This window comes from Heloderma suspectum, chromosome 2, assembly GCF_057233095.1.
Source record: "Heloderma suspectum isolate Gila_16-S chromosome 2, 16-S_ref, whole genome shotgun sequence".
In the NCBI taxonomy this organism is placed as follows: Eukaryota; Metazoa; Chordata; class Lepidosauria; order Squamata; family Helodermatidae; genus Heloderma; species Heloderma suspectum.
The window spans coordinates 128051144-128070818 of record NC_139459.1 but is presented as its reverse complement, the minus strand read 5'-3'; positions in this window follow the sequence as shown (position 1 = coordinate 128070818).

Genomic DNA, 19675 nt, shown 5'->3' with positions numbered 1-19675 from the left:
GCATCTATCCCAACCCTACTAAGAGATTTGAATTCTAGCAGAGGGCCCAACCCTGTAGAATTATAGCATACTTCTGAACACCAACAAAATGTTTTAAAAGGCATCCCCAACATCTCCCTAAAAGGCAAATAGGAATAGTGCTTATTGGGGACAGATGCTAAACAACAGAGGCTAACTGCAGTAAACAGGACAGTTGGAGCATATATAACAACCTTGATGATATACTTTTAAAAACAAGTCTTTTTAAGAAGTCTCATGAGTTTGGCCTAGGGATGTCAGAGAATTCCGCCACGGATCTCGGTGAGGCTGAATGCTGGTGCATTCGGCCCCCCGAACTCCGTGGCAGAATGGCCTGACACCCCCCGCCCCCCCCCCGCGGATCCCCCCCGGGACGAGACTCACCTAGGGCGGATCTTCCGTGTGGCGGCTGCTCTGGCGGTGGCTCCGGCAGCGGCCGGTCTTCCGACTGGCTGCCGCTGCCGCCATTTCCAGGCTTGTGTGTAAAAAAACAAAACAAAGACGTGATAGGCTACGTAAAGTTTTATGTAGCCTATCATGGCTAGGTTTAAAAAAACAAAAAAGACGTGATAGGCTACGTAAATCTTTACGTAGCCTATCATGGTTGGGTGGGTTTAAAAAAAAAAAACCGCGTACGCAAATGGCGGCGGCTATGGCTGCCGCCATTTGCGTTCCTTCTTTTTACGGTCTTAATCTACATAAATATTTACGTAGACTATGACGGCGAAAAGAAAGTGGAACGCAAATAGCGTAGCGGGCTCTATTTGCATCCCCTTTTGATTCGCCGTTTTAGCCTACGTAAAGATTTACGTAGGCTAAAACGGTGAATGAAAAAGGGACGCAAATAGCACCCGCTACGCTATTTTCGTTCCCTTTTCTTTCCTCCGTCATAGTCTATGTAAATATTTACATAGATTAAGACGGTAAAAAGAAGGAACGCAAATGGCGGTGGCTGTAGCCGCCGCCATTTGCATATGCGGTTGGTTGTTTTTTGCTTTTTGTTTTACCCAGAGCCCTCCGCGGCCCAGAGCACAGCCGGCCGTTCGAGGATTTTGGGGGGAGGAACGGAGCGCCTCCCCCCCCATCATCAACATAATCCGCGAAAGTTAAGTCACTTTCGTACATCCCTAGGTTGGCTTGAATTGATGGGTAATTAGAACTTCCTTTTTAAAAAAGGGAAGTGAGACTGTCAGTTAAAATGGCAGCTGGAAGGAGCATCAATAGGAGATACCTGTGTAGGAATATAAGTATGTATTCATTCCTTCATTTAAAATATTTCTAGGCTGCCTTTCAGAGCAGAAGCCCTCCCAAGGCAGCTTACAACATTAAAATGCACACGTGCGCACGCGCGCACACACACACACACACTCATCATCATTATTTTTGTTATTGTTGTATTGGGCATATTGTTGTTGTTCAGTCATTAAGTAGTGTATGACTCTTCATGACCCCATGGACCATTTCACGCCAGGCCTTCCTGTCCTCCGCTCTCTCCCGGGGTGTGCTGAAGTCCATATTCATTGCATCGGTGATGCTGTCTAGCCATCTCATCCTCTGTCGTCCCCTTCTCCTTTTGCCTTCGATCTTTCCCAGCATCAGGGTCTTTTCCAGGGTGTTTTCTCTTCTCATTAGGTGGCCAAAATATTTGAGCTTCAGCTTCAGTATCTGTCCTTCCAATGAGCACTCAGGGTTGATTTCCTTTAGGATTGACTGATTTGACCTCCTTGCAGTCCAGGGGACTCGTAAGTCTTCTCCAGCACCACAGTCCGAAAGCATCAGTTCTCTGGCGCTCAGCTTTCCTTATAGCCCAGCTCTCACAGCCATATGATACTACTGGGAAAACCATAGCTTTGATTATATGAATCTTTGTCGGCAAGGTGATGTCTCTTCTTCTTACTATGCTGTCTAGGTTTGCCATAGCTTTCCTCCCAAGGAGCAAGCGTCTTTTAATTTCATGGCTACAGTCACCATCTGCGGAAGCACCGTCACTGCTTCCATTTCTTCCCCTTCTATATGCCAGGAAGTGATGGGGCCAGCTGCCATGATCTTAGTTTTTTTAATGTTGAGTTTCAAACCAGCTTTTGCACTCTCCACTTTCATCCTCAACAAGAGGCTCTTTAGATCTTCTTCGCTTTCTGCCATTAGAGTGGTATCGTCTGCATATCTGAGATTGTTGATAATTCTCCCGGCAATCTTAATTCCGACCTGTGATTCATCCAATCTGGCATTTCTCATGACGTACTCTGCATATAAGTTAAATAAGGAGGGTGACAATATGCAGCCTTGTCGTACTCCTTTCCCAATTTTGAACCAATCGGTTGTTCCATGTCCAGTTCTTCCTGTTGCTTCTTGACCCTTGTACAGGTTTCTCAGGAGACAGGTAAGGTGGTCTGGTACTCCCATGTCTTTAAGAATTTGCTACAGTTTGTTGTGATCCACACAATCAAAGGCTTTAGCATAGTCAATGAAGCAGAAATAGCCAGTACAATAATAAGGCAACAAACATTCATAAAACAGACACCAGCAATAAAACATTAATAAAAATCTACCCCATAATTGCAGCTATGAGATAGCCACTCATATTCCTATAAAGGTATCTTCTTTTGATTCTCCCTCTACATGACTATTTTTGAGATAAAATATTCCCTACGAGGTGACTTCTCTCCCTCCACATGGCAAGATCACTATTTGCCACCGCAACCTAGAGTAGGACCTCATAATTTATGACCCACTAAACTGAATACAGCCCACCAGTCATGTATGGCGGGGCTTGGTAGGTCACATAGTTTGCAGGCCCTAGAATTAGGGATGGCGTAAACATTTGTCTCGGTTCATTTTAGACCAGAATATACCCATTTCACACTTCCCGAACTTGAATGTGTTCTGTGGTCGAAGGCTCTAACGTTTCCAAACTTGTAATATGATTTGCAAGCCAAAGAAAAATGCATTAAAAATGCATACATTTGAAAAGAAAATGTATGAAAAAATGCATACTTTTCAAAAATGTGCACATTTCATGTGTACATTTGGGAAAACAGGTAACGAAATACATACAAACTTTTATGCAAGAGCAAAAAACTCATGATCTGATATAGACGCAAGTCAGGATGAGTTAACGTGGAATTTGAAGCACCTCAACGAGCTCGAGTTTTGCTGATTTTAACATCCCTGCCTAGAGTAGGTTGAAAAACCTTCAGTGTTATGATAAATTAACAATTTACTATAGGAAAGTGTTGTCACCAGTTCTTTCACCACTGAAAAATGAAGTCAAGTTGTGTCTTCTCTTTCTCTACAAGTATGTTTGTGTAACTGGTTTCCTTACTATATATTATATTATAGAGAGTGTTTTAAAGGAGAAAATGTCTCTGTATTTCATCATGTATGTGCTACTTTCGTTCACATGTCCTCCAAAGATTCCCCATTATTGATATGTACACAATCAACTGCCCCATGATCAAAACCTCCTTTTCCAGTTCATCAAGCCTCAAGTTCTTTTCAAGTCTTCCTACAAGGCCAAGAATTTGACCTCCTTCCTGAGACCATACTAACCTTGGGATAGATTGGTCATTTGTATCATCATGAAGAATTTTACCACACTCCAGGGGCCAATTTGTTATAAAAAAGGTGGTAAAAAGGTTTCCTTTCTAGAGAAGCGTGGGATTTGGTCTCGGTACATTCTTGTATGAACTGAGCTGATCTACATTTCTTGGACTAATGTGCAAACTGCAACTTATTTATATATTTACATTTCTTTACTACTGAGTAGCCAGAACTCTCTGGTAGTTCACAAAACAAAACTGCTTACTGATTCTTAGGTTTCCCGAATGTTACACCTCAATTTTTGGCTCAAACCTATCAAAAGGCAAATTTTGAGAGAGAATACATTTAGAAGAGGGTGGTTTTGGAGAAAAATGCATTTGAAAAATGCATATTTAAATGTGTGTGTGTGTGTGTGTTTATCCCCCGCCCCCAACCCCAAATATATTGCAGATTAATGCAGGAATGGGACATAAGTGACATATGTGTGAATGCATGCAAAAGTGATTTGTCCATTCTGATTTGCTCATTCCAGCTCTTCCCAACCTGGTGCCCTCTAGGTGTGTTGGGCTACAACCCCTGACAACCCCAGCAAGCACACTGTACTGGTTGGGGATGGTGGGAGCTGTAGTTCGACACAGCTAGAGGGAAGCTGGTCTATTCCTATCTGGAGGGATGGCCTACAATCAGTTGTAGAGCTCAAACTCAAAGCTAATTTATCTTCACAGCATCGCATGAAAAATCCAAACTCTAACACTAAGTATCTCCCACCCCCTCTCTTTTGTATGCTCCTCTGTTTTCCCATTTCGCCTGTGAATCTGATTCCGAGAGGAGTGAGCACATCTAATTACAGGCATTGGAAATTATTCATCAAGGTTCTGATTCGTTTGCTCTAGTTGTTGCTTTCGTGTTGAGCAAGTCTCTGTGAGCCCACCTCTTTTTCTGCTGCTCGGGTTCTCTCTGTGTCATCTGCATTTACTGCTGGAAAATGACTGGCACTGAAGAGCATGGAACTGGAATCACAGACAAGCCCTGAGAAATGACACTGCCGATGCAAGTAACTAGTAATTAGACTCCAACATGTTCTGAATTAGTGATGGGCCTGTTGATTTAGATGTTCAGCACCAGGAAACTAGTTACTCACTGATCTGAAAGAAAAAGAGGCACTTTACCTCCAGCACCACTAAGTATTCATGGAAAAAATGGATCAGGTACTCTAACTATTCTGTGTGTTGAGTGCATTTTTCTAGTGGGGTGAGCAGGAAAACCCTTTGTTGTGGTGGTGTTTTTGGTTTGTTTTCTGGAGTGCTGCACTGACATATGTCTTATCCTATAGAGCAAAGTCACATCAAGCAAGCAAGGCACACTCCCTTTCAAGACTGTGCAAAGTGACAGGCTAAACAATGTGGAGGTTATTTATTTGCTCAATGCCATGGGTTTAGTGCACCCTATAGCCAATCAGCATCAATCAGCAAGGGCAACTAATTCGTCAGGTGTCCGGAAGCCATTTCAGAGATGGTGACAAATGTGCAATGGATCTATGTTTCTTGTATTTCTCCATTGGGGCCAAACTGTTGTGCTTCTTTTTTCAAGGACAAACGTTCCAGTTCCTACCAAGGAGAGAGCTTGCACATCTCTTCAGGGTGTAGATGCACAAGCTTGATTTCAGAGGTTGGAGAAAGGACATCTTGCATATCTTCATTTGTCTGCCAGATAAGAATTACTGCTGTCCTTACCTTCTGGACCTGTTGCATATAATCCTAGCACAATGGAAGGCTTGCAGCCAGATTATGTTTTGCCAAGGTGGCCTCTGATTTGCTTTAGCCTCAGGAGGTAATAGCTGCAGTGATTCCTTCTACAGAGAAGAAAAGGACAAAGTTTCTTCTCAGCCAGGCAGCGGGAATCTACTTTGAATGAAAACGCCAGAGAACCAGTGAGGAAATGCCAGCCCAGCCTGTGCTCATACAAACAATACACTCAATTTTAGAAAATGCCTTTTTGTGTGCATTTCCCCTAAATTCATTGAAAATTGAATGAGCTCCCCTGCCCCCAAACATAAAAATAGAAAATGAGCCACCACATTCACGAGTGGCAGATTTGGGAGGCCATTTTGTCTATTTTGGAGAGTGGGGGCAGAATTATTCTTTTTTTCCCCAGTGGTGTATAATGTTTGTGTCTCTGTGTCGGGATGGTGGTGGTGGTGGTGCCTGCCATGGTGCTTGCTTCTCGCCCCTCCCATGCTATATTTTATTATGACGCATTTTAAATCATGTATTAGCCTTTTAGAACTTTGGCTAATACATAATATTTAGGGGTAGAACTAAATAAGAAATAAGTATATATGATAAACAGAGAGAGCACTGAGAGAGGTATGTGTGCATCTCTGTGTGTGAGAGAGTACATGCTAGTGTAGCACTGATATCATTAGTGTTTCTATAGCATTTTCTTTGTGTAAAACCTGGATAATTTATGAGAGCACAACATAAAGAATGTGTCAGATCCAGTTACAAACATAAGCACGTTCAAACTTGGGACCAGAATACTAAAATCGAGAGAAATGTGTTCTGGAAAAACGAACACTAATAAAGTCTTCAAACAGACCGACAGATTTGCCTTGACATCTTTTGACAGCTTTCCTCTTAATGTGTCAAAACTCTGCCATGCCCCAAGTTCAAATGTCCTGCAGCTCTATCCCTGCTCAGGTGTTCTTGTACACCTTTGATATTCAGGGACACAGAGATCACGATGTCCGGTAAGAACACCTGCTGCAGCCTGAAACTGGCGTGGGGCCCTACTTTGGTCTGCCCTTCAGCGACTCTTTCTTATTTATTTATTTATTTATTTCATTTCTGTACCGCCCAATAGCCAAAGCTCTTCATATATTTGTAATTTAAAGTCCAGAGATTTAGTTAATGCCTAAGTGTTCTCTGAATTCATCAACAGAGTTTGATGACTGCTAGCTTCAGGACCCTTGGGGGAGCTGGGGGTGGCGACGGACGACAGGAAGCTCTGGCGTGGGCTGGTCCTGAAGTCACGAAGAGTCAGAAGCGACTGACCAAATAAACAACAACAGCTTCAGGACACCAAAATTGCTTGGGTGGGAGCTGGAGACAAAAACTTTGACAGGTTGAATGTAGCTAGCAAAGAAGACAGGAATCAACACTTCTTTCCAGCTGGCTGGCAAGGAGGCCCCTTTTGTGGGGGGGGGCTCTAAAAACACAGGGTTTTGCTTTGGGGGGGGTTGCCGCTGCTTTACGGAATGCTGCTGTCTGTCTGGGCCCTTGCTTGGCTTTTCCAGGTTCAACTTGCATCTTAGCAAACAAACTGATATTGCAAAAATCAGAGTATGATCAGGGTTCTCTGCACATGCTTGGAGGACCCTCAGCATCCCCTTCCTCCCTGCAGTTCCTTCACAGGTTGTGGGGCATTCCGGAAAAGCCAAACCAGGGTGCCTCACTTCCTCTCCACCCAGCTGGAGTTTGCCCTTCTCGGGCCGTGCTCCCCACCTGGAAATCTCCCTCAGGCCTGGCTCTTGCTTGCTTGGTCTGCCACACAGAGGCCACACCTCAGCTGTGGCTCCTCCTTATCCTGTGCTAAACCGCACCATTTCCTGTAGCTGCTGTGCTGGCGGTGTGCTGTGTTGAGCAGAGCCACTAAAGGCGTTGAGCTCCCAAACAGGGTAGACATTGATGGGGGTGGCAAGCAGTACAACTGAAACTTCCCTCTGTAATTTAGCACTGGAGAGGGCCAGGGAATCACCACCACCACTTAGCAGCAACCTGATGCTTCCTGGTCAAATGCTGCAAATCCATGGATTTTGCTCCCAAGTAGCAAGTCATTCAGCACACCCCTGCTGTATTCTCATCCTGTAACACAGACTTCCTTCGTTTGTCAAGCATTGCAGAAGCTAAATTAAAAGCATCTGGTATTTTCCCCCAGGCCCCAAACAGCAACGTTTGCTTGCTGATAAAACTGCCGAGGAATAAGATGGTTAATGACTCAGTTAAGAATTCAACATACTCAGTTAAGAGTATGATAAGTGATGATAAGATTTTCTCCTGACCCAGCACAACTCTGCTATCCTTTTGTCCACAGCCATATTTTCCCCTAGAAATTGGGAAATGTCCTTTTGAAGTATAGGTTAGGCTTGTCATAATTAAGGAGTAGTTTTAGCTATGTGTAATTCTGTTGCTCAAACTTTCTTTGTCCAACACTTTTTAGTTTAATACATCGCTGAACTTAAGAGTAACATCTAGACTTTGCAGTAGTTTTTCTGTCAAGTTGTTGGAGCTATGCTATTCTCCTGTGAGCTTCAAGACCTTAAAAACAACAACAAACAAACACAGAGACATTGGTGCTTTCTGGGTCATCCATCAACATCAGCATGAAGAGAATTAGGGATGTATGAGAAATTGTTTCAGTTTGTTTTTTATCAAGATTTTACCCAGTTTGAACCTTCTGGACTGAGCATGGACTTGGACACAATTTGTAGTTGAAGTCCATACATTTCTGAGTTTGTAATGGGGTTTGTGTCCTGCCCCCCACGAATCTTTGACAGCACACATACATTTCAAAACATGCAGACATTTCACAATGAGTAAATTTCAAGAATCTGCACAAATCTGCTTTAATCGTGGGAGAAGAATGCATATATTTCATAACTAGTCCATTTCAAACAAGCATGCTTTAATCATAAGAGAAGAATGGACAGATTGGGGGGGGGAGTTGATGCATACATTTGGAAAAATATGCATGGCAGTACAGATGGATTTCCATTAATTTTTCAAAGAATAAAACCAAGCTCGCAATCAGATACAGACTTCAGTTGGAATGAGCTTTGAGATGGAAGTTGGAGAACTTTAGCAAGCTCAGGTTTTGCTGATTTGCGTATCCCTAATTCACATTCTGATTCACCAGATTTAAAACTGCTATGAAGCACTAGAGTTCATTTTAATCAGTGATATTTTCACCATGCAGTTAACCTCTAATGATTGGTAAATAATTCCACAAAGTTCTTTTTCTTTGTGGAAGCGTAGATTTTTCATCTACGTTATTTTTAGTGGCTAGTGTCAGCATGCAAGGATGATAATGCAAGATATCATTATTCAATTATCTCTTGTAAGTCCTGGAGCTCCAGTTCACACATGGCGCTACTCGCAAGGTCTTCAGTTCAATAGAGCAACAATCTCTCCATGCACAAAGGACAACACCTCCCATTGTAGTAAATGGATAATCTGGGTGTGTATGAGTTCTGGGTAGGGATGGTGGAAAAATCCGCTGCAGACCCTGGAGTCCCAAGAATCCAACCTCCAGAGCCCACAGTGGACCCCCCCTTACCTCAGATTTCATGTGGGGCAGCTCTCCATTTTCTAAAAGGTCTGATAGGCAAATGGCAGCTGCCATCAGCCTATCGTGGGAAAATTACAGCTGTAATTGGCGTATTTTACACCATTTGAGTTTATGGCTGCATTTACATAGAAGTAAGTGTTTTACAGCTGCAACTGGCATAAAATATGCCAACTATGGCTGTAATTTTCCCACGATAGGCTAATGGCAGCCACCATTATCTTATTGTCCCATTTAGAAAGATGGAGAGCCACCCCCGAATTCTGGTGGATGCACCAGGGCTCCAGGGAAATCTGCAGGGCCCCAAGTGGTCCAGATTTCCCCATGGCAGACACCACCCACCCATTCAAGACCAGACATCGGGGGTTTGCCCATCCCTAGTTCATAATAGATATTATAGCACATATAGGGCTGCAGACATGGCCAAATAACTTGATGTAAGTAACAGATTTAGAGTCCAATAATTTGAGAGGAAAAGTAGATCATGGCAAAGATACACTGTTCAGATTTTCATCCTCAGCTTCTTCATTTCTTTTACTATTTGTTAATGGATGCAACTTGTCTTTCTATGTCCTTACTTTTTTATCATTCAGCAGAACTATAAACATGTTAGAGTGGGTTGACCTAGTATATGAGGCACACATTCGAATAGTGGAGAAATTCTGCAAAGTCTATTCATTTCTGATTGAAAAGTACTGGCACTGGCAACCATTAATCAAAACAATCTGAGTAGCTTTGTTCCACCAAAAGACCTTGAAATTTCCCATCCCCTTTATTCATGCATATGCTGTACGGTCATAGGAGTGATCTTAAAGCAATTAATAGCTGAAGTTTAAATAATGGAATAACTAATCGGGTCAGCAGTAGACTGTGTAATTTAATTTTCTTCCTTCAGTATATTAGAAAACTGGTCAATGGAACCATAAACTTTGATGACCTTTGCTTGCTCTCTTGTGTTGATTGCACTATAGATTGTTGTTGTTCTTGTTGTGACCAGTGAAAGAAAGCAGAAAAGGGCAACTAAAATGGTCAAAGGGCTGGAGGATCTCCTCTATGAGGAAAATTTACAACAGCTGGGCTTGTTTAGCTTGGAGAAAAGGTGAGTAAGGGGAGACATGATAGCAGTGTACAAAATTATGCATGGGGTGGAGAAAGTGGATAGGGAGACATTTTCCTCCCTCTCTCGTAATACTAGAACCGGAGGTCATCCCATGAAGCTGATTGGTGGGCAATTCAGGACAGATAAAAGGAAGTACTTCTTCACACAGTGCATAGTTAAACAATATAATTTTCTACCACAAGATGTAGTGATGGCCACCAATTTGGATGGCTTTAAAGGGGGTTAGACAAATTCCTGGAGGAGAAGGCTATCAGTGGCTACTAGTTCTGATGGCTATATGCTACTTCCAATACCAGAGGCAGTGAGCCTATGTATACCAGTTGCTGGGGAACATAGGTAGGAGGGTGCTATTTCATCCTTCCTACTCATGTCCTTCTTGTGGGTTTCCCATGGGCAGCTGGTTGGGCACTGTGTGAACAGAATGCTGGACTAGATGGACCCGTGGTCTGATCCAGCATGGCTGTTATGTTCTTAATAGGCAAGCCAATAATCAAAACCTATACCCAATTGACCTGAACAAAATGTATGCTGGCGGGGTTCTCTGACAAATGGAGGCCTGCCCTATTAGACATGTTGAGGTGACCCCCATCAGGTGTCAGATTTGGGGGGTACAATTAAAAAGAAATCAAATGGTCAATTACTCCTTACCAGAGAGAGAGAGTGTGCGTCTTACTTGACGTTTCTGTCTTGGGAACCAAAATGTCTTGAGCTGTCCTTGGCAGGAAGTTCCTCATGGTCACTCAGAAAAAGCAGAATTTAACTGAGGACAGAGTTCAATATTCTTACTGCAGTACTTTTCTGGAGAGAGGAAATCCAGTGAGACCAAGTGTCAGGTTTCAAATGTAAGGAGAGAAAGGGGTGTGAAGCAAGTATAGGCTATGAACTTGGTATAATGAGGCAGAAAAACTAAATCAATATTGTGAAGCTTGAGCTATACTACGTTTACTGCTGTGCAGAAGCATTCCCACCATTGCTGTAGATATTTCTGCCTCTTCCTAAAGGGGCATTGCTTGTTTGGGATTGATTTGCAAAAAAAAACATATACAATAGTTACAAAGGTAGGATTTTCTCAGTGAGAAAATAGAGTTCATATCCTAGTGTAAATGTACATCCTTCCCTGCTCAATGTGTGGAACAGAATGGCTTGCTTGGTTGCCAGGCTGTTTCTCAAAAAGACCAAACCATTGTGCATTCTTCCATGTGCAAGATGCTACATAGACAAAGGAAGATTAAGAGCCATGGTCTTGAGATTCACCTTAAGAATACTAATAATAAATAGAGGTGGACAAATCTGTACTTGTTTGGTGGACTTGTTTCCACATTCAATTTTAGCTCAAGTTCTTTCCTTCCTAAACATGAAAAAATGCAGATTTTGGTAAATTCTTATGAACTGAACTGAGATTCTCACCCATTGTACTTGCCTGCCATGTACCAGCTAAAGATGAAAGCCTGGTTTAATACACAGAGATTTAAAACAAGACTTCTAAGAGCTAAGCATTCAAAGTCCTGGGGGTGGGTGGATAAATCTGTCAGTTTTGGTCACTGATATTCAACAGTTTTATTATTAACTGAAGTTCTTTCCATCCTGAATATGAGGAAATGTGTGTACTTTGGGAAATTCTTATCAAAAACAAACTGAAATGAAATCCTCACCGCTTCTAGTAATAGATCATTTAGAGCGCAATGCTATGGCCACTAGAGAGTGGCTAGACAGCCATAGGATTGGTTGGTTCCCAGAGAAGTGCCCCTTCACCCCCTCCCCAGCTGCCCCACGGGTGATGCGGATCATCCCCAGGCTCTGTGCTCATAAGAGCAGCATGGAGTGGGGCAAAAGGGGGTGTTCCTGGGGGTGAGGCAGGGAGGGGAGTGTGGAAGTGTGCTGGTACAACACTTCCTATGTGTCATCGGGCCTCCCCACCCTGCGCTCTGATGTCCTGCGGCTAGACAGCCGGAATCAGCTGTCTAGCCACGAATGCAGGGTGGCTAGAGCACAGAGGAGAGGATCCCCTCTGCACTTCTCCCACCATACATTGGATAGGTGGTCACCTCTGAGTTCGGAAGCAGCTGCCTATCTGTATAGGATCACGCCCTAAGTGTTGCAGTGCCCGCACCCACTGGAGCAGACCCCTCAATTGACATCAGAGAGGCTTCTGAAGTTTTGACCTTTAGATGTCTCCTTAAGACTGTTTATACAGGATTTCCCTATGGTGTGACCCAGCCAGTTATAGTTATATTTTTATTGTTGATCAGTGATTATTTTATTATATTTTATTGTTCTATTTTATATATTGTTACTGAGTGTGCTCCCTTAGATAGATGTACAAACTTGCACACATCCTTAAGACATGCATTTGTCAAGGGATCTTTTAGTGGGAGGAAAACAAAGCAGAGATCTACAAAAGATCTCTCAGACAAGCTGGAGAGGGTTCCAGACAAGCTGGAGAAGGTTCAGAGGAGGGTAACAAAGATTATCAGGGGACTGGAAACAAAGCCTTATGAAGACAGACTGAAATAATTGGGCATGTTTAGCCTTGAAAGATTGAAGGCAAAAGGAGAAGGGGACAGCAGAGTAGGGATGTCAGAGAATTCCGCGACGGATCTCGGTGAGGCCGAATGCCAGTGCATTCAGCCCCCTGAAATCCGTTGCGGAACGAAGCCCCCCCAACCCATGAAAGGCGCGCGGGATGAAGTCCCCGCTGCCCCCACCCCACGAAAGGTGCGCAAAACAGAGCACTTACCTGCTCCCGTCCGTGCTGCTTTGCGAATGGCAGCTGCCCTGCAGCCGCCATTCGCTTTCTCCTCTAAATAGCCGTGATAGGCTACGTAAATACTTACATAGCCTATCACGGCTAACACAGGGACGCAAATGGCGGTGGCTACGACAGCCACCAATTGCGTCCCTGCAGGGCTGCCCAGCGGCCGGATGTCTGGCTGCAGGCGGCCGGAGCCAGCCGGCGGCTCCATGGCTTGGCCGCGGACCGGAGCCGTCCGGGCAGGATTCCGGGGGGAGGGATGGAGCACCTCCCCCCCACCACGGATGCCCCTGCGCAGAGCTAGGTAAGGGATTCATACATCCCTACAACAGAGGATGAGATGGCTAGATAGCATCACCGATGCAACGAATATGAACTTGAACACACTCGGGGAGTGAGTGGAAGATAGGAAGGCCTGGCATGCTGTGGTCCATGGGGTCACGAAGAGTCGGACATTACTTAATGACTGAACAACAACAAGCCTTGAGAAGAGAAGACTGAGGGGACATATGATAGCACTCTTCAAGTACTTGAAGGTTTGTCACAGAGAGGAAGGCCAGGATCTCATCTCGATCATCCCGGAGTGCAGGACATGGAATAATGGGCTCAAGTTACAGGAAGCCAGATTCCGGCTGAACATCAGGAAAACTTCCTGACTGTTATACCAATACGACAATGGAACCAATGACCTAGGGAGGTGGTGGGCTCTCCCACACTGGAGGCCTTCAAGACGAGGCTGGACAGCCATCTGTCAGGGATGCTCTGACTTGGATTCCTGAATTGAGCAGGGGGTTGGACTCGATGGCCTTGTAGGCCCCTTCCAACCCTACTATTCTATGATTCTATGATTCTATGAAAGAATTGTTCCCCACCCTTGGTTTACACAGGGCCAAGCTACACGTTACTTTGAAGATATAGCCAGCAGTTATATCTTCCTTTCATATGCCAGTGTAAGATCATTTGTTTTAATGGATCACTTTTTGGTAATGAAAATTACAGGCACAAAGTAGGGGCAATCTGAATTGGTGGGGACAAAGGGTTTAAAGAAGCCTGCTCCCATGCTAGGGTCCCAATCTGGATCAGAGTTCCCGTTTCATTTAGAGTAAAAAGGAAAGAAAAGCTAAAGCAATGTGTGGCTTGGGTCACACGTGAGATCATTCAAACTAGCCGGTGAGTCAGTCTGAAAAAAAAACTGCTGGTGGAGGGGTTATTTTTAGGTCAAGAGTAACGGTATCAGTTCATGGGCATGCAAAACCCTTCTTTTAGAGCCCTCAGAGCGAGGAGGATTTGGTTTTTTCCCCTCCTCCAAGCATTTTCATAATGACTGAAATTATACAAGCAATGTCAAGGCAACCAAATACCACTTTGCTCTAAGTTATCTTGACAAGACGCAGAAGTAATTTCCATGGATTTCTATGGCTGCAGGACACTGTGGATCTGATGATGGCTGCAGGTCAGTTTTGTTAAACACTTCCATGCACTCAAAAAGATAAAGATGCTGATGCTGATGTTGATGATGATGATAAAGGAAAAGAGTGCATGTTTTTTATTCAAAAACATGAGAGGGGGGAGGGAGGCTCTGCCAAAGCCCAGTGATGGATTCTTCCTAACTGCCACTTACTCCTAAGAATGAACTTTATCACTCCTCATCAAATAATTTGAAAATAGTACATGGAGCTTTTGCTTAACAGAGGCTTGTGAGCCAGCTCTTTTGCAGTCTCTGCACTTCTAATAAATAGCCAAACAATCTTACGAAGTTTATTTAGGAAGAGGAGGAGGAGAGAAAGAGGAAGGGGAGGAGGAGGAAGGGGAGGAGGAAGGAGGGAACAAAAAGTGCTTGCTTTGTTCTTTGAAGTTTTTAAACTACTAATTGGAGGTAGCGGCCATGCCAGATGCAAAGAGGAGGAAGGATCTGCCCAGCCCATTCCACCATTATTCTCATTTTGTGTTAGAAATTTGAAAGATTAGAGTATGCATTTGCACAGTTCACTGATGGCGACTGACTCCAGTGATTGACTCTAAAAAGAGATCTTGAGGTCAACTGCTGTGAACAAAAAAAGGTAGATTCCATGTTGGGGAACATTAGGAAAGAGATTGAACATAAAACTGCCAATATCGTCGTAATGCCTTTATAGGAACCAATGCTATAACCACAAATCATTGCTATAGCCATACAATGTGTTGTTCCGCTCACTGTGTATCAGAGAAGATAGTGTGCAGCTGGGGGAGGGGCAGAAAGGAGCAAACAAAAATGATGACCCTGCTGGAGCAACTCCCTTATTAGAAAATAATACAATATTGGGGGGCTAGGGATGGGACAACCACAGATGCTGGAGCTTGCTGAAATTCTCTGAATGTAACTAGGGATGTACGAATCCCTTACCTCGTTCCAGGTGGGGGCGTCCGTGGTGGTGGGGAGGCGATCCCTCCCTCCCTCCGGAATCCTCTCCGGCCAGCTCTACTCCACGGCGAGTCCATGGAGCTGCTGGCCGGGGCTGGCTGCTGCCTGACTTCTGGCCGCGGCCGGTCTTCGGACGCAAATGACGTCCAGTGTAGCGGACGCCATTTGTGTCCCCTGCCTTTTGCCATGATAGGCTAAGTAAAGATTTACATAGCTTATCATGGCAAAAGGAAGGGACGCAAATGGCGTCCACTACGCTGGACGCCATTTGCATCCGAAGAGAAGCAGCAGCAGATGGTGGAGGGCAGCTGGACAGACTGGACCTGCCAACAACCAGGTAGGGTCCGTCCAGGGGGGATTCCGCAGGGTGGCAGGGGGGGTAGTCCTTTCTGCCACGGACTCCGGGGAGGCAGATTCTAAAGAATCCAGCCTCATTGAAGTCCATGGCAGATTTCTCCACCATCCCTAAATGTAATTTAAAGCTTGGTACAGCTCTCTCTCATTCTCATTTGTGACCTGCTTTTTTGGTGTGTTCAAAATGGGAAAAGTGTACATTTTTCAAAAGTGCACACTTTCCCCCATTGATGAAGTGCGCAATCCTATGCATGTTTAGACAGAAAAAAGTCCTGCAACTCCTAGCTAGGGGTAGGGATGTACGAAAGGCACTTACCTTTTGTGGATTATGTTTATGGTTGGGGGGGGAGGCGTTCCATCCCTCCCCCCAGAATCTTCGCCGGAGGGGGGAGGCGCTCTGTTCCTCCCCACCCCGGAATTCTGGCCGGCCGGCTGTGCTCTGCAGGGATTCTGCGGAGCCGCCAGCCGGCTCCGCCAGCAGCCGGACATCCGGCCGCTGGCTAGAAGGGATGCAAATGGCGGTGGCTATAGCCGCCGCCATTTGCGCCCCTGCATTCAGCCGTGATAGGCTACGTAAATGTTTACGTAGCCTATCACAGCTGACTTGAAAAAAAACCCAAAAAAACATGCGTACTCAAATGGCGGCGGCCATGGCTGCCGTCATTTGCATTCCTTATTTTGGCACGTCTTAGTCTACGTAGACATTTACGTAGACTAAGACGGCGAAAATAAGGGGAACGCAAATAGCGTAGCGGATGCTACGCTATTTGTGTTCCCCTTATTTTCGCCGTCTTAGTCTACGTAAATGTTTATGTAGACTTAGACGTGCCAAAATAAGGAATGCAAATGACGGCGGCCATGGCCGCCGCCATTTGCGTACACACATTGTTGTTTTTTTAAAAAAAGTCAGACATGATAGGCTACGTAAACATTTACATAGCCTATCACTTTTTTTAAAAAAAAACCTAGCCGTGATAGGCTACGTAAATCTTTACGTAGCCTATCACTTTTTTTTTCTTTTTTAAACTGGAAATGGCAGCGGCGGCCGCCGGTCAGAAGACTGGCCGCTGCAGCTGCCGCCGCCGCCGAACCGCCCCCACCACCGGAGCCGCCGCCACCAGGAAGATCTGCCCAAGGTAAGTCTCGTCGCGGGGCGGGGCGGGCTGTTGCGCCACCAATTTTGGGGGGCCGAATGCACTGGCATTCGGCCTCCTCGAGATCCATGGTGGAATTTTCGTACATCCCTAGCTAGGGGTGTGCAATGCTGGGAATTCTGTTCCATTTAAGCCCATCGGGATTCCTCAGAGTTTCTTCTCTGGTAAGTGGTGGTGGATTATAGCAGATTTCTGCCCCCAATTTCAAAAATACCTTCTGCATTTTTTTCTGGTTCCAGCATTTGCACAAATTGTAGTTGCCCCAAAATTACATTAAAAACCAACAACAACAAATTTCATTATCCCGTCCCCCATTTTTTGAGCAAATTTCCACCATTAAAAACACCCAGAATCTGCATATTGGCCCGATGTGCTACAGATTGTGTTGATGCCAGTGTGGTGTGAAATGGAACGAACTTCAGATTGTAAGAATACATTGAGTTTTTGCCCTGCACACAGAATTCTCATTCATCCCTACTCCCACCATTCCTCAGCCAGCCATGATGGCTGAGGTATGTTGGGAGTTGTACAACCTTTTTTTTCTGTTTCCTCATACATAGGATTAGGCATGCCCTAAAGCATGAAAATGCAATTTTAAAAAAATGCATAGCTTTAAAAGTGCGCATTTTTAAAAGTGTGCACTTTGCCCCCATTGAATTGTGAAATATAAAAATTTAAGAGTTGAGCATTTTTAAAAGTGCACTTTTGCAAATGTACGTTTGGGCATTTGCAGAGACTTTTTGGAGAACGTGCACTCCTGTTCACGTTCCAGGTTGTGATCGGGGCATTTTTGAGTGATTTGCAAACAGAAACAAAATTCTTGCACATCCCGATTTCTTAGTTTAGTGGAGGACATGATAGAGAAATATAATATAATGCATGGTGTAGGGGTCTGGAACTGAAAAGACTGTATTCCCGCCCCCCCCTGCAAAAAAGGGAGAGAAATCCATGATCAGTCAAGCACTGCACAGCATGCTCCTCACTTGGGGGGAGGGCGGTCAGGAATCCCTGCTAATGGTTATTCAAAGATAGCAATTAGTGTGTCCCCCATCAGGAACGCTGCTTTTCATGATTCCAAAATCCAGGCAGCCTAGAGCATTTTCAGGAAGGGGGAAAGGAAAAGAGACACGTTACTCCACTGTCACCTTCCTGAAACCTTCCCCACTCTGCTATATAACTTGAGACTCATGCTTTTTTTTTCTTTTTTGTCCATCCTGAAATATCTACTTCCTGTAGACCTCACACAGCACTTAAGAGACCTCACATGTTAGTCTCTCTCCTAGAGCTGAGCCATTTCAGGGCAGGGGGAGTGGGCTTAAGATATTTCTTTTTCTCACTTAACCTAGGAAAAGAAGTCTACTTGGCAGATGTTTCTCTGAATATTCTCCACCATTTGTTTGTGGTGGCCACCATTTCCTCCTCCACAATGCCCCATAATGTTAGGTTCAGTTCATTGTGAAGGGTGAAAAATGATGGACAGGCTGCCAACACAGTTGCAAAAACATAATAAACAACAACGACAACAACCCTTGGGGGTGGGGGCGGGGAGAAAATGTGTAGTATTGCCACTGTCAATGGTGAGTCTCACAGCGGGAGAACAGTCAAGAAGCCATTTGCAAACAGCTCTAATGAGTTTGGGAAAGAGAGAAGCCATATCAGGAAGTTACACTCAGAATACCTGCCCCGCCCCCTACAATATGGAGACACAGTAGAATACCAGCATGAAGAGGCTGAGTGGGGAAAATGCCACTGGAGAAATCCACTCTTCCACTCACCCACTCCATTCACTTTGCACTCCATTGACAGTGTCTGCTTGCCGTCCAGAATGGTGGCTACACATGCCTGGTGGTGAAATGGCTATGGGAAGGTGAATGCATGCAGGAGCAGACATTACATGTTGTTGTGTTAATGTATTACTTATTGCATTTATATTCCACCCTTCAAAGAAAACAAGAAGAAGCCAAGACGGCTTATGCTGGGTTCATACTGTGCTCGTCCCCCATTCATGTTTGTTTTTCCTTCGCCTGTGCTTCTTCATGCTGTTCTTTTGCCTTCTTCCCTGTATTTCAGAGAGAGATTCTGGAAGCAGATGTTGCTTGCAAAATGAATTTCTCTGTGCCAAGAAAAAAAAAATCAATCATTCCCTTGCTTTGACTGTAATGTGTAGGAAATATGATCGTTCGCTTTCCACTTTCTGCTAGTTGACCTTGGCTCTGTTCAGAGCTTTCAGACTCCCACAAGTAATGTGTGCATTTTAGATTTCCCCAAGTCGGCCATGTTAAACTGCATTTCCTTAAAGAAAACAACTGGTATTCTGCTTTTGGGGATAGTTATCAAACTGATACTAATAAGGTTTTCCATTAGAGAACATTGTTATGGGTTTTTGCTGCTATCAGATTTGTGTGAAGAGGACCGTCATTGTGGGTTGCCTTAAGGGAGAGGTAGGCAGAAAGTTGAGTAAGGTCTGCTAGTAGATCTCTGTGTGATTTGAAGTACATCACCATGGATTTCTGACTCTACATGGTTTAACAATGGCAACAAAAATACACACACATACTTTACACCCATTCCTTCAAATTATACCGCTGAAATGAAGAAAGATTTGGAGGAGGATAACCACGTGTGGATTTTTAGGTGGAAGGACTGGGAGTCTAGTGCAGTTCTGCCATTCCAAACTAATTCCTAAGCTCAATTCTTTTATTGTAAGTGTATATCTTTTGCACCTGTCTCTTGGAGATATCAGGATTCTAGTCAAAGAACATGCAAGAAACAAAATAGATCCCACAAGCCTGAAGTCTGCCCACCCCTGACTTAAGGCAATACCTGGCCAGAATCCTTGACTTGACAAAGGAGTGTCAATAGTCTGGGATTAAGGATATATGAGAATGTCATTCCAGCTTGTTTAACATGAGAACCTGCCCCCTTTGCACCCCCGAATACAAGCACATTTTTCACACAGAGCTTCCATATTCCAAAGCTTGCAATTAAGTTTG